The sequence below is a fragment of the Stegostoma tigrinum genome, chromosome 8 (genome assembly GCF_030684315.1).
Source record: "Stegostoma tigrinum isolate sSteTig4 chromosome 8, sSteTig4.hap1, whole genome shotgun sequence".
Taxonomy (NCBI): domain Eukaryota; kingdom Metazoa; phylum Chordata; class Chondrichthyes; order Orectolobiformes; family Stegostomatidae; genus Stegostoma; species Stegostoma tigrinum.
Window position 1 is genome coordinate 51,747,052 of NC_081361.1, and position 13,478 is coordinate 51,760,529.

A 13,478-nucleotide genomic window follows, 5' to 3' on the forward strand; every position below is an offset into this window, starting at 1 on the left:
CTACTCTAAACCACTTGGTCCCCACCTTAAACTTGTGTTTCCTGTTGTTAGGTCTGAATGAGGTTGATGGAAGTTTATAAAATTATGAGAGGCACAGATAGGATTGACAGAATCTTTTTCCCAATTTGAAATGTCTAATACTGGAGAGCGTGCATTTAAAGTAAGGGGGGAAGTTCAAAGGAAATGTGTGGGGCAAGTTTTTTTACACAGTGAGTGGTAGGTGCCTGGAACGAGCTGCCAGGAGTAGTGGTGGAGGCAGATACAATACAGATGTTCAAGGGGCTTTTAGATAAGTACATGAATAAACAAGGAATGGAGATATATGGACCATACGCAGGCAAAAGGCTTAGTTTAACTTGGCATCACGTTCGGCACAACATTGTGGGCCGGAGGGCTTGTTCTTGTGCTGTGCTGTTTTACATCTGCCATGGGGAAGAGGTTATCACAAGCTACTCTGTCTATACCCACCATAATTTTGTACTCCTCAATCACATCACCCCTCAGCCTCCTCTGCTCCATGGAAAACAAATCCACACAGTTGCTACCCTTCCCTCTTTGCCTGTGAAAAGAGGGTGGTGAGCCTTCATCTTGAAGCATTGATGATAAGAATGGACTTCCAGGACTTTCAGCCAGTGACTGTGAAGGAATATGTCTAAGTCAGAAAAGGCAGGGTGGAATTAGTGAGTGGTGATGTTCCCTTACATCTACTGCCCAGGTTTTTCTAGGTGGGAGAGGTTTTAGATTGGATGATATTTTTGAAGGAGCCTTGGCAAATTATATGGCACTGTGTCTTCTAGTTGGTACATATTACTGCCACTGTGAGTTAATAATGGAGGAAGTGGACTTTTAAGGTAGCAGACAGTGTGCTGATCAAACTGGCTATTTTTGTCTTCAATTCTAACAAGTTGCTTGAGTATTATTGGAGATGCACTCATCCCACTTGGGTTTAATAATTTTTCAGATTTTCTTATTTTTGTTTTTGTATTAGGTGTCGTTATTGCTGAAGATCTGCAATCAGGGCATTTTCAGGCCCACAGTATTAGACTGAGTGTCTCTACAAGATATCACCTCAAACCTTAATGGAGCAAGAACAGAGCTGGGCAGGATTAACTGGAATGAGAGGTTTGAGAGAAGAACAGTAACTTACGATGGACTACCTTCAAAAAAGATGATTTGGGTACAGTCAAAGTATATTCCTTCAAACAGGAAAGTTCAGACAAATGAAATCAAACCTCTCTGGTTGACAAAGGAAACAAATTAAGATAAAGAAAAAATAAAGTGCTTTTCACAGGTGTTGGGCAGAAAATAAAATTGGGAACCGACAGGAACACCAAATACCAAGAGGGGAGGTGACAAGACAAAGAGAAGCCAAGAGGAATTATGAGAAAAGACTGGCAGCCAACATAAAGAATGTCCCAAAGTCTACAATGTACATAGATTAATAAAACACTAACTGGGGCATGGCTGAGGTATTATTCAATTAAGTTGCAAAAGTCTTTACCAAAGAGGGAGATATCATCCAGGCCATGGGTGACAGAGGAAGAAACTCTGAAACAAGGAAGGTTCAAAATTGATAAGGAAGAAATGCCATGTAGACTGTTGGTACAATAACTTGACTAGGCATCGGGTCTGGATGAGATGCATCCAAGCATTTCGAAACAATAAAGTGTGGAAATTGTTGGGGCATCGGCCATAATCTTTCAGTCTTCTCTAGACTTAAGAGAGGTGCCAGAAGACTGAAAAATTGTAAACATTATAGCCTTATTTGAGAAAGATTGTAAAGATAAGCCAGCAATTACAGAACAGTCATTTTAACTTTAGTGTTGGGGAAGCGATAAAATTAACAGTCACAAGGGAAAAAATGCACTGATTATGAGGAGTTTCTAATGGTGAAATTATGTTTTAACTAAATTGTTGGTGTTTTTTGAAGAGGTAATAGAAAGGCTTGATGAGGGTAATGCCGTTGATGTGGTGGACATGGACTTTTAGAAGATAAACAGAAACAGAAATTGTTGGGAAAACTCAGCAGATGTGGCAGCATTTGTGGAGAGAAAGCAGAGTTTACATTTTGGGTCCAGGGAACCCGTTCTTCAGAACCAGACCAGAAACCATCAACTCAACAGGTCTGTCAGCATTGATGGAGAGAAAGTAGAGTTTTCCTAGCAATTTCTGTTTTGGTTTCTAATTTCCAGTGTGTGGCGTTCTTTGGTTTTGCTTTGACTTTTAAAAGATGTTTGACATATTGCCACACAACAGACATGACAGGAAAGTTAGTTCATGGAATAAGAAGGTATGTAGCAGCATAGATGCAAAAAATAGTAGAGTAGTAGGAAGCAAACAATAGTGTTCGGTGGATATTTTTCAAGTTTGAGGAAGGTTGTAGTGGAGTTCCCCAAGGGCCAGTATTGGGAGCCTTGCTTTTCTTGATATGCATGAATGATCTGGATCTTGATAAAATTTTAACATTTGCAAATGACATGAAACTTGGAAGCTTTGTAAATTGTGAGGAGGACAGTGTGAAACTCCAAAATGACAGAAAATTTGGTGGACTGGGAAAACACAAGGCAGATGATGCATTTTGATAAGAACATTGGAAGATGATATAAAATAAGGGGTACAATTCTAAAGGGCTTGCAGGAGAAAAGACACTTGGGTGTAAATGTGCACAGATAATTGAAGTTGACAAAAAGGTGGAGAGAGCGGGAAGTAAAGCATACAGTGATAATGGGAATTGCAGATGCTGGAGAATCCGAGATAACAAACTGTGGGGCTGGATGAACACAGCAGGCCACGCAGCATCTTAGGAGCACAAAAGCCGACGTTTCAGGCCTAGACCCTTCATCAGATGAAGGGTCTTGGCACGAAACATCAGCTTTTGTGCTCCTCAGATGCTGCTTGGCCTGCTGTGTTCATCCACTCTACTCTTTGTTATCTCAAAGCATACAGTGTCCTTGGCTGTATTAATGGGAGTTTGGCTTATTAATACAGTACAAGAGCAGGGAGGTGATGTTGCACTTATACGAGACACTTGTTGGGCTATAGCTGGAGTATTGTGGATAGTTGTGGGTGCCACATCTTAGGAAGGATTGTAAGAGTTAGTGCTGAGGCCGCAATAAATTCCAATATATATTAATGACTTGGATGAGGGAAGTGAATGTACAATAACCATGTTTGCTGATGACACGTGAAAAGGTAGGAAGGCAAGTGGTGAGGATGAACACAAAACGTGCAAAGGGATATAGACAGGTTAAGCAAGTGGGCAAAAACTTGGCAGGTGGAATAAAATATAGAAAATTGTGAGGTTATAAACTTAGGCAGGGAGACTAAAGGAACAGAATATTATTTAAATGAAGAAAGACTGCAGAAAGCTGTACAACAGAGGATTTGAGAGTCCTCATTCATGAATCACAAAAAGCTAGCATCCAAGATCAGTAGTTAATCAGGAAGGCAAAGGAAGATTGTCCATTATTTCAAAGAAATGGAGTACGAAAGGAGGGAGGTATTACCAAAGTTTTATAAGGTACTAGTCAGAACATGCTTAGAATGCTGTGAATGATTTTTGGCCCTTATCTAAAGAAAGATATACTGACATAGGAAACAATCCACTGAATATTCATCAGGCTGATACCTCATATGGAGGGACTGCGGTTTGGAGAGAGGTTGAGTAGGTTCAGTCTGTGCACTTCGGAATTTCGAAAGTCAAGACTATTGTCCAATGCATTTGATGCAAGATGGCGGCAGAGTAGGATGCTCCAGCCGGACCTTGTGTGCTCTGCTGGTTCTTTTTCTTTCTTCTCTATTTTTTTCCTTCTTCTCTCATGGCCTTTAATGACTCCAGCCGTCTGGCAATAATCCACAGCTTCTGACAATCAATGATTCCTGTCCTCCAGCGACCACTCCTGGTCTCCGGTGACATAGAACAAAGAACATAGAATCGTACAGCACAGCACAGGCCCTTCAGCCCACGATATTATGCTGAACTTTTACCCTAATCATAAGGTCTATCACCCCTACCTTATTATCATCCATTATTATTATCATCCTATCTAATAGCCCCTTAAATGCCCCTAATGAGGCCAACTCCACTACCTTCTCCGGCAATGCATTCCATGACCTGACCACTCTCTGAGTAAAGAACCTACTTCTGACTACTCCCCACATCTACCTCCACTCACTTTAAAACTATGTTCCCTCGTAATAGCTACCTCGACCCTAGGAAAAAGTCTCTGGCTGTCTACTCTATCTATACCTCTGATCATATATATCTGATCATTTTTGTACACATCTATCAAGTCACCTCTCATCCTTTGTTGTTCTAAAGAGAAAAGCCCTAGGTCTCTCAACCTTTCCACGTAAGACCTTCCGTCTGTTCCAGGCAACATCCTAGTAAATTTCCTCTGCACCTTTTCCAATGCTTCCACATCATTCCCGTAATGAGGTGACCAGAACTGGACACAATACTCCAGATGTGGCTGAATTAGGCTTTTGTACAGCTGGAGCATAACTTCACGGCTCTTGAACTCAATCCCTCTATTAATGAAAGCTAACGTATGCCTTCTTAACAACTCTATCCACCTGGGTGGCAGCTTTCAGGGAACTGTAGACATGAACCCTGAGATCCCTCTGCTCCACCACCCTGCCAAGAATCTTTCTGCTAACCCTGTATTCTGCTTTCAAGTTTGTCCTTCCAAAATGAATCACCTCACACTTTTCAGAGTTAAATTCCATCTGCCACTTCTCAGCCCAGCTTTGTATCCTATCAATGTCCCTTTGTAACCTAGAACAGCCCTCCGCACTGTCTACAATGCAACCCACCTTCGTATCGTCCGTGAACTGACAAATCCACCTTTCCACTCCTTCATTCAAATAATTTACAAAAATCACAAACAGGAGAGGACCTAGAACAGATCCTTGTGGTACATCACTCGTAACTGAGCACCATGTTGAATATTTTACGTCCACTACTATCCTTTGCCTTCTAAGAATCATCCAATTCTGAATCCAATCTGCCACATTTCCCCCAATCCCGTGCCTCCTTACCTTCTGCATGAGCCTACCATGGGGAACCTTATCAAACGTCTTACTTATCCACGTATACCACATCCACTGCTCTATTTTTATCCATGTGTTTGGTCACCTCTTCAAAGAATTCAATAAGGTTTGTGAGGCATGATCTACCCTTCACAAATCCATGCTGACAATTCCCATCCTTCAGTGACATCTCCCGGCCTCCAGTAATGACTCCCAGCTTGGCGCAGTGGACTCCCACGTGGCATGGCAACATCCTAGCTTCCTGCAGCGACCTCTCAGCATGGTGTGGAGACATCCTGACCTGGCGCAGCGGCCTCCTGGCATGTTGTGGTTACCTTCTGGCCTCGCACAGAGCCTCCTGGCATGGCATGTTGCCAGCATGGCCTGGAGCCAGGGCCCACTGCAGACTGGAAGACAGGTGCCAGCATGGTCTGTTGTATTGAACGTTATTTTGGTAATGTTGAACATTTTATTTCTTTATTATCTAAGATCTTGTAACTAAATAAGTTATGCCTAGGTACGCTTGTATCTAAGTCAGCACTGTAATCAGTGGCACATAAAACTTTTCACTGTACTCATTGAATATATGTGACAATAAAGGCCATTCTATTCAGGTATGTGTTGGAATATTCTCTACTTGCCTGAGCCAAGGATACTTATTTATGGAAGTGACACAATGATATCTAAAGCTGTTGTGACTAGTCACATCAGACAGGATTATCTTCATTTGTGTCAGATGGGACTCCAGGTACCAGAGGCTCTCTCTTTGATCCCAATTTACATTAGTTCTGCCAAGTTTTGTTGCTCAAAGGTCAAAATTTCCTTTGTGCCAAAGGAGCTGCTCTAACTTTCATTTTGCATTCAACTGTTGCAACGATCTTTCCAAGAAGGCTGTGATTAGATCTGCAGTATTGAGATTTGGAACTCTTAGACTGATGGTTGATAACTGCCGTGACAATTCTTTTATAATTTTACTCATAATTAGAAAGAAATTAGCAGAGTCATGATTTGCACTCTTTTCCTGTGATTAGAGAAAAAGGGAATGTAAATTCCGCACTTTTTCCCTCTGTCAGGCCTTGATGTATTTTTTAAGTACACAGTGGAAATGATTCTATTCTAAGCACTGACATCACTCAACCTGATAAGCAGGAAATCCAAAATAAAAACAGAAACTGCAGAGTGCATCAGTCAGTATCTATATTTAGCCATTTACCTTCTCTCCCAAAGTCAGATCAGGATGTGCTGTCTCATTTCTTGGGCAGCCATGGTACTCCTACTGCTCTTTCCTCTATCACTTTAAATCCACTGACAGGATGTCATGGTAGACAGTCTCCCCTTCCTGTAAAGTTGAAATCTTATCCAGACCATTTAAGTGGTTGCGCAATTTCCCACAAACTTCCATAGCCATGATGTGACTGGCTGAAATCTGACAGTAGTGAAGTGATTACATTTTCACGTAGAGCACCTCAAATGGCAAAGATCATACAGCTATTTTAAAGTTTCTGGTACCATTGTTGATTACAAGTATTGCTAAGTGACCAAATGCAAAATGTTTCATGGGATATGGGCATCGTTGGCTAGGCAAGTATTTATTGCTAGCCCTTATTGCCCTGGAGTATTTATAACAACACCTATAAAATTCAGAATTCCCCTTAACATGTATTCCTTTAGATATTCCTTTAATACTGCAAACTGAGTGATATAGCAATAATTTATCTGGAACAAAAATAGTTTACTGGAGTAATATGAATTTCAGGAAATTGATCATGGATCCAGGTCAGGAAAATTAAGCCATGACTGGCATACAGGACGTAATACAGCAATGGGCAGCCTTTAAAGAGGAGATTATCAGGTTCATTCGAGGTACATAGGGAGAGCAATCGAAGCCAGACAATGAAGCATTTATAGAGTAAAATGAAACAATTAAAAAAGGGCATATGATAGATATCAACTTGATATTAGAAAATAGATGAAAGCAGTCCAGAGAAAATTCACTAGGCTGACACCGGGTATGGAGGCATCATCTTACGAGGAGAGGTTGAGAAGGTCGGGCATGTGCTCATTAGAATTTAGAAGACTGAGATGTGAATTTATTGAAACATACAGCATTCTTAGGGAACTTGAAAGGGTAGATGTGGAAAGGTTGTTGCCCATTGTCAGAGAGTTTTGGACCAAACAGCATAATCTCAAAATAAGGGGTCACACATTTAGGGCAAAGGAAAAATTTCTTCCCAAAGGGTAGTGAATCTGTGAAATTATTTATGGCAGAAGGCAGGACAGGCTGGTTTATTAAATATAGTCAAGGCTGAGATAGAGAGATTTTTAATCAGTAAGGGAATCAAGTGTTATGGGGGAAAGGCAAGAAAGTGGAGCTGAGGATTATCAGATCAGCCATGTTCTCATTGAATAGCACAGCAGTTCTCCCCTCCACCCACTGCATCCCAAAATCAGCCCAGCTCGTCCCTGCCTCCCTCGCCTGTTCTTCCTCTCTCCTATCCCCTCCTCCCACTTCAAGGCACACCTCCATTCCCTACCTCCTAACCTCATTCCGCCCCCTTGAACTGTCCGCCCTCCCCGGACTGACCTATCCTCTCCCTACCTCCCCACCTATACTCACCACTACAGGCTCCATCCCTACCCCTTTAACTTGTCTGTTTCTTCTCCACCTATCTTCTCCTCTCTCCCTATTTATTTAAGAGCCCTCTCCCCATCCCCCTTTTCTGATGAAGGGTCTAGGCCTGAAATGTCAGCTTTTGTGCTCCTAAGATGCTGCTTGGCCTGCTGTGTTCATCCAGCTCCACATTTTGTTACCTCGGATTCTCCACCATCTGCAGTTCCCATTATCTCATCTCAATAGGCCAAATGGCCTACTTTAGCTCCCATATCTCACAGTCTTAGTAAATAGCAGAATCATGCAAAGAAGCTAATAGAAATGAAAAATGAATTCATAGAGGCAAGGATCAGTAAAAAAGATTATCAACTAACATAATAAGGAATCCAAGGTTGCCTGGCATATTAATGTGAAAAGGTTATCAAAGGAGTAGTGAAATTGATCGGAGAGCAAAGTAGTGATCTATTGTGGAAGCAGAAGGCAAGATTAGGAGATTAAATGGCACTTGGTACTAATGTTCACTAACGAGGAGGAGTTAGCTAAAGTTATTGTAAATGAAGAGGTTGCTGGGGTATCAGATGAGATAACCTAAATAAAAGGGAGAAATTAGGAAGGCTTATTTAAAATAGACAAGTTACCTGATCGGGATGAAATCAGTAAGAGTAGAAATTGCAAAGTCTCTGGCCACAAGCCTCTTTTGATAGAGTTGAGTCAAAAGACATAAGGATTGAAACTGTTAAAACCTTGTTTATACAAAGGGAAGCGGGTAATCCTGACAGTTACAATTCAGTATACTGTCAGAGGCAAATAAATTTTGAGAAACAATAATCCAGTAGATATTTATCAGCCACTTGGGCAAACAAGGAGAAATTTAAACAAAAAAAACGTAATTTTTAAAGGCCAGTTGTGTTTGATTCACTTGATTAAGCTATGTGATTCAGTAACTGAGAGGATTGTTGAAAGCAGTGCAATTGTTGTCATGCGACTCAACTTTCAAGAGGGAAAATATCACATACCAGGCTAGTTAACAAAATTGAAGCTAGTGGATTAAAAGGGGAAATATCAGTATAGATACAAAATTGGCCCTAACAGGGCTGTCTAACCTGATTAATATTTTGTTTAAGAGAGTAGACCCAAAATAGAAGAGCTCCTGTAGCACAGTGGTAATGCCCCAACCTCTGGGCCTGAAGGTCTATATTCAGTCCCTACCAGTTTCAAATGTGTGTCACAGATGAGCAAGTTGATTGAATGTTATCGAGATATGGAATAGGAAACAGAAGGTAATCATAGAATCACAGAATCTCTAGCGTGTGGTAGCAAGCCATTCAGCCCATCAAAGTCACACCACCCTCTAAAGAACATCTCATCCAAACTCTGCCCACCACCCTATCCCTGTAAGATAACACAGCAGGAAAGCAGCATCTCAGGAGCACAAAAGCTGACATTTCCGGCCTAGGCCCTTCATCAGAAAAGGGGGATGGGGTGAGGGTTCTGGAATAAGTAGGGAACAAGGGGGAGCAGACTGAAGATAGATAGAGGAGAGGATAGGTGCAGAGGAGAGTACGGGTGGGGAGGTAGGGAGGGGACAGGTCAGTCCGGGGAGGACGGACAGGTCAACGGGGCGAGATGAGGTTAGTAGGTAGGAAATGGAGGTGTGGCTTGAGATGGGAGGAGGTTATAGGTGAGAGGAAGAACAGGTTAGGCAGGCGGAGATGAGCTGGGCTGGTTTTAGGATGCAGTGGGGGGAGGGGAGATTTTTGAAGCTGGTGAAATCCACATTGATACCATTGGGCTGCAGGGTTCCCTAGTGGAAAATGAGTTGCTGTTTCTGCAACCTACAGGTGGCATCATTATGGCACTGCAGGAGGCCCAGGATGGACATGTCGTCTAAGGAATGGGAAGGGGAGCTGAAATGGTTCGCGACTGGGAGGTGCAGTTGTTTTCTGCGAACCGAGCGTAGGTGTTCTGCAAAGCGGTCCCCAAGCCTCCGCTTGGTTTCCCCAATGTAGAGGAAGCCACACCGGGTACAGTGGAGACAATGTACCACATTGGCAGATGTGCAGGTGAACCTCTGCTTGATATGGAAAGTCATCTTGGGGCCTGGGATGGGATTGAGGGAGGTGGTGTGGGTGCAGGTGTAGCACTTCCTGTGGTTGCAGGGGAAAATGCCAGGTGTGGTGGGATTGGAGGGGAGTGTGGAGCGGACAAGGGAGTTGCGGAGAGAGTGGTCTCTCCAGAGGGCAGCCAAGGGTGGGGTGGGAAAAATGCCTTTGGTGGTGGGGTCGGATTGTAGATGGCGGAAGTGTCAGAGGATGATGCGTTGTATGCGGAAGTTGGTGAGGTGGTATGTGAGGACTAGGGGGATTCTCTTTGGGTGGTTATTACGAGGGCAGGGTGTGAGAGACGAGGTGCGGGATATGCAGGAGACACGGTCGAGGGCGTTCTCGAGCACTGCAGGGGTAAGTAGAGGCCTTTGAAGAACGAGGACATCTGGGATGAGCGGGAGTGAAATGCCTCATCCTGGGAGCAGATGCGGCGAAGGCGAAGGAATGGGGAACAGGGGATGGAATTTTTGCAGGGAAGTGGGTGGGAGGAGGTGTATTCCAGGTAGCTATGGGAGTCAGTGGGCTTGAAATGGACATCAATTTGTAGGTGGTTGCCATCCCTGTAACCCTGCATTTCCCATGGCTAATCCACCCAGTCTGAAAATCCATGGACACGATCAGCAAATTAGCATGGCCAATCCACCTAAAATAAATGGCGGTATTTTAGATTGAAATGAGGTATACAGTACTTTTCCAAAGATTCTGTATTTAAGGTCACTATTTTGTTAATATTTATTAGTGACTTTGATTTAAAGTTATAGCATGTAACTTTGAAATTTGAAAATGTCACAAAACTTAGAAGAATTATAAATGTTAAGATAATAGTAGAATTCAATGGGATAGACTTGTGACAGATACAATTCAATGCAGAAAGCAATGAGATGATACATTATGGTCGAAAAAATGAGAAGAGAGATGCTAAATAGCACAATTAAATGGATATGTTAGCAGAGAGAGACCCGGAAACTAATTCGATTGGCTGGAAGGTCTGTAATCAAAGGGTACAGACTTAGGATGATTGACAAAAATTCGGAGGCAACATGAGGAAACATTTCTTTGCACAATTGATTTGGATTTGAATTACATTGATGTTAGAGTGATGGATACAGAGTCAATAGTGGACTGACAAAGGAGCAGCATACTGAAAATTTGTAATTGAAAATAAGCCTGTTGGGCCATAACTTGTTGTCGTGAAACTTCTGACTTTGTCCACCCCAGTCCACATGGGCACCTGCCCATCGTGTCTCAATTTACATTGCTAAAACAGATCATTTGTTCATTAATTGCACTGCTATTAATGAGACATTCATGAGTGCAGTTTGGCTGCTGCAATACCCGACATTGCGCCTAGGTTGCGCTCCAAAATGCTTTGGCACATTCTGATTTGATGGAAAAGATGAAACCTGAATGCATGCTCCTTTGTAAAATGAACTGATTAGGCTTGTACTTATTACTTTACGTGGAGTAGAATTGATAATGAAATTTTAATATATTGCAATAATTGAATATGCATTATTTGTAACTGATATTTGTATTACAGCTCTACACCTGTACTGAGATGATTATGCAGACTTGAAATATATATGCTCACATTCTTGTCAACAGTTACATATGTTCTTAAAATATGCTCTTGAAACAGCAGTGATACAGGCAGGAACATGTTTAATTTCCACATTACTGACCCTGGTGGTCAGTCTGCTTGATGATAATGACACTGAGTGTTCCAATCAGGGCACAACGAGTGAAGAGAGATAATGGGAACTGCAGATGCTGGAGAATCCAAGATAATAAAGTGTGAAGCTGGATGAACACAGCAGGCCAAGCAGCATCTCAGGAGCACAAAAGCTGACGTTTCGGGCCGAGACCCTTCATCAGAGAGGGGGATGGGGTGAGGGTTCTGGAATAAATAGGGAGAGAGGGGGAGGTGGATCGAAGATTGAGAAAAGAAGATAGGTGGAGAGGAGAGTATAGGTGGGTAGGTAGGGAGGGGATAAGTCAGTCCAGGGAAGACGGACAGGTCAAGGAGGTGGGATGAGGTTAATTGGTAGGAAACAGAGGTGCGGCTTGGGGTGGGAGGAAGGGATGGGTGAGAGGAAGAACAGGTTAGGGAGGCAGAGACAGGCTGGACTGGTTTTGGGATGCAGTAGGGGGAGGGGATGAGCTGCGCTGGTTGTGTGATGCAGTGAGGGGAGGGGACGAGCTGGGCTGGTTTTGGGATGCAGTGGGGCAGGGGGAGATTTTGAAGCTGATGAAGTCCACATTGATACCATTGGGCTGCAAGGTTCCCAAGCGGAATATGAGTTGCTGTTCCTGCAACCTTCGGGTGGCATCATTGTGGCACTGCAGGAGGCCCATGATGGACATGTCATCTAAAGAATGAGAGGGGGAGTTGAAATGGTTAGCGACTGGGAGGTGCAGTTGTTTACTGTGAACCGAGCGGAGGTCCCCAAGCCTCCGCTTGGTTTCCCCAATGTAGAGGAAGCCACACCGGGTACAATGGATACAGTATACCACATTGGCAGATGTGCAGGTGAACCTCTGCTTAATATGGAAAGTCATCTTAGGGCCTGGGATAGGGGTGAGGGAGGAGGTGTGGGGGCAAGTGTAGCATTTCCTGCGGTTGCAGGGGAAGGTGCTGGGTGTGGTGGGGTTGGAGGGCAGTGTGGAGCTAACAAGGGAGTCACGGAGAGAGTGGTCTCTCCAGAAAGCAGACAAGGGTGGGGATGGAAAAATGTCTTGGGTGGTGGTGTCAGATTGTAGATGGCGGAGGTGTCGGAGGATGATGCGTCGTATACGGAGGTTGGTGGGGTGGTGTGTGAGAACGAGGGGGATCCTCTTTGGGCGGTTGTGGCAGGGGCGGGGTGTGAGGGATGTGTTGCGGGAAATGCGGGAGACGTGGTCAAGGGCGTTCTCGACCACTGTGGGGGGAAAGTTGCGGCTCTTGAAGAACTTGGACGTCTGGGATGTGCGGGAGTGGAATGCCTCATCGTGAGAGCAGATGCGGCGGAGGCGGAGGAATTGGGAATAGGGGATGGAATTTTTGCAGGAGGGTGGGTGGGAGGAGGTGTATCCTAGGTAGCTGTGGGAGTCAGTGGGCTTGAAATGGACATCAGTTACAAGCTGATTGCCTGAGATGGAGACGACGAGTGAAGCTTGTGTTTACTTGGTGTCTTTCACAACCTTAGAATGTCCCAAGTGTTTTACAGTCAACTGACTACATTTAAAGCGTAGGAAATTCCAAGATATTGAACCAGCAATGATGAAGGAATGACTATCAACGCGCAATTACAGATGACGTGATTTGGAACTGAATGTGGAAGTGTTGGCGTTCCCTTAACATTGTTGCCCTTGTCCTTGGTGATAGACGTTGCAGTGGAGGTTTGTTTACTGTATCTACACATAGTGGACTTTTTTTTAAATATCACGTTTGACGTTAAACAAAGAATTAAGGCTTTTGCTTCTATGAATAATTTCGTCGGGCAATCCTACAATTTCCAAACATGGATACCGAAATGAGGAATGAGCATTGATTGATGTGTCGACCGCCCCAGTGAGCTGCGAGACAGACACGCTTCGGTATCCGCTCCAACCCTCCCCCCCACCACAAAACCCACCTCCCCCAGGGCTGACCCTTTGTCCCCAGCGGGTCAGGGTGAAAGCAAAGTCCTTATTAGCATAAAGGACAACGACCAATGGCGGAGCGCCCATGCAAATAAGCGAGCACTGGGTTG

At 43.8% G+C, this 13,478-nt stretch overlaps 1 long non-coding RNA gene across 1 annotated transcript in view; it reads right to left on the reverse strand.

The window, feature by feature from the left end:
• The window catches only part of LOC125456564 (uncharacterized), a 79,426-nt gene that overhangs the window by 64,631 nt on the left and 1,317 nt on the right, over positions 1-13,478 (reverse strand). The window lies entirely within an intron of this gene.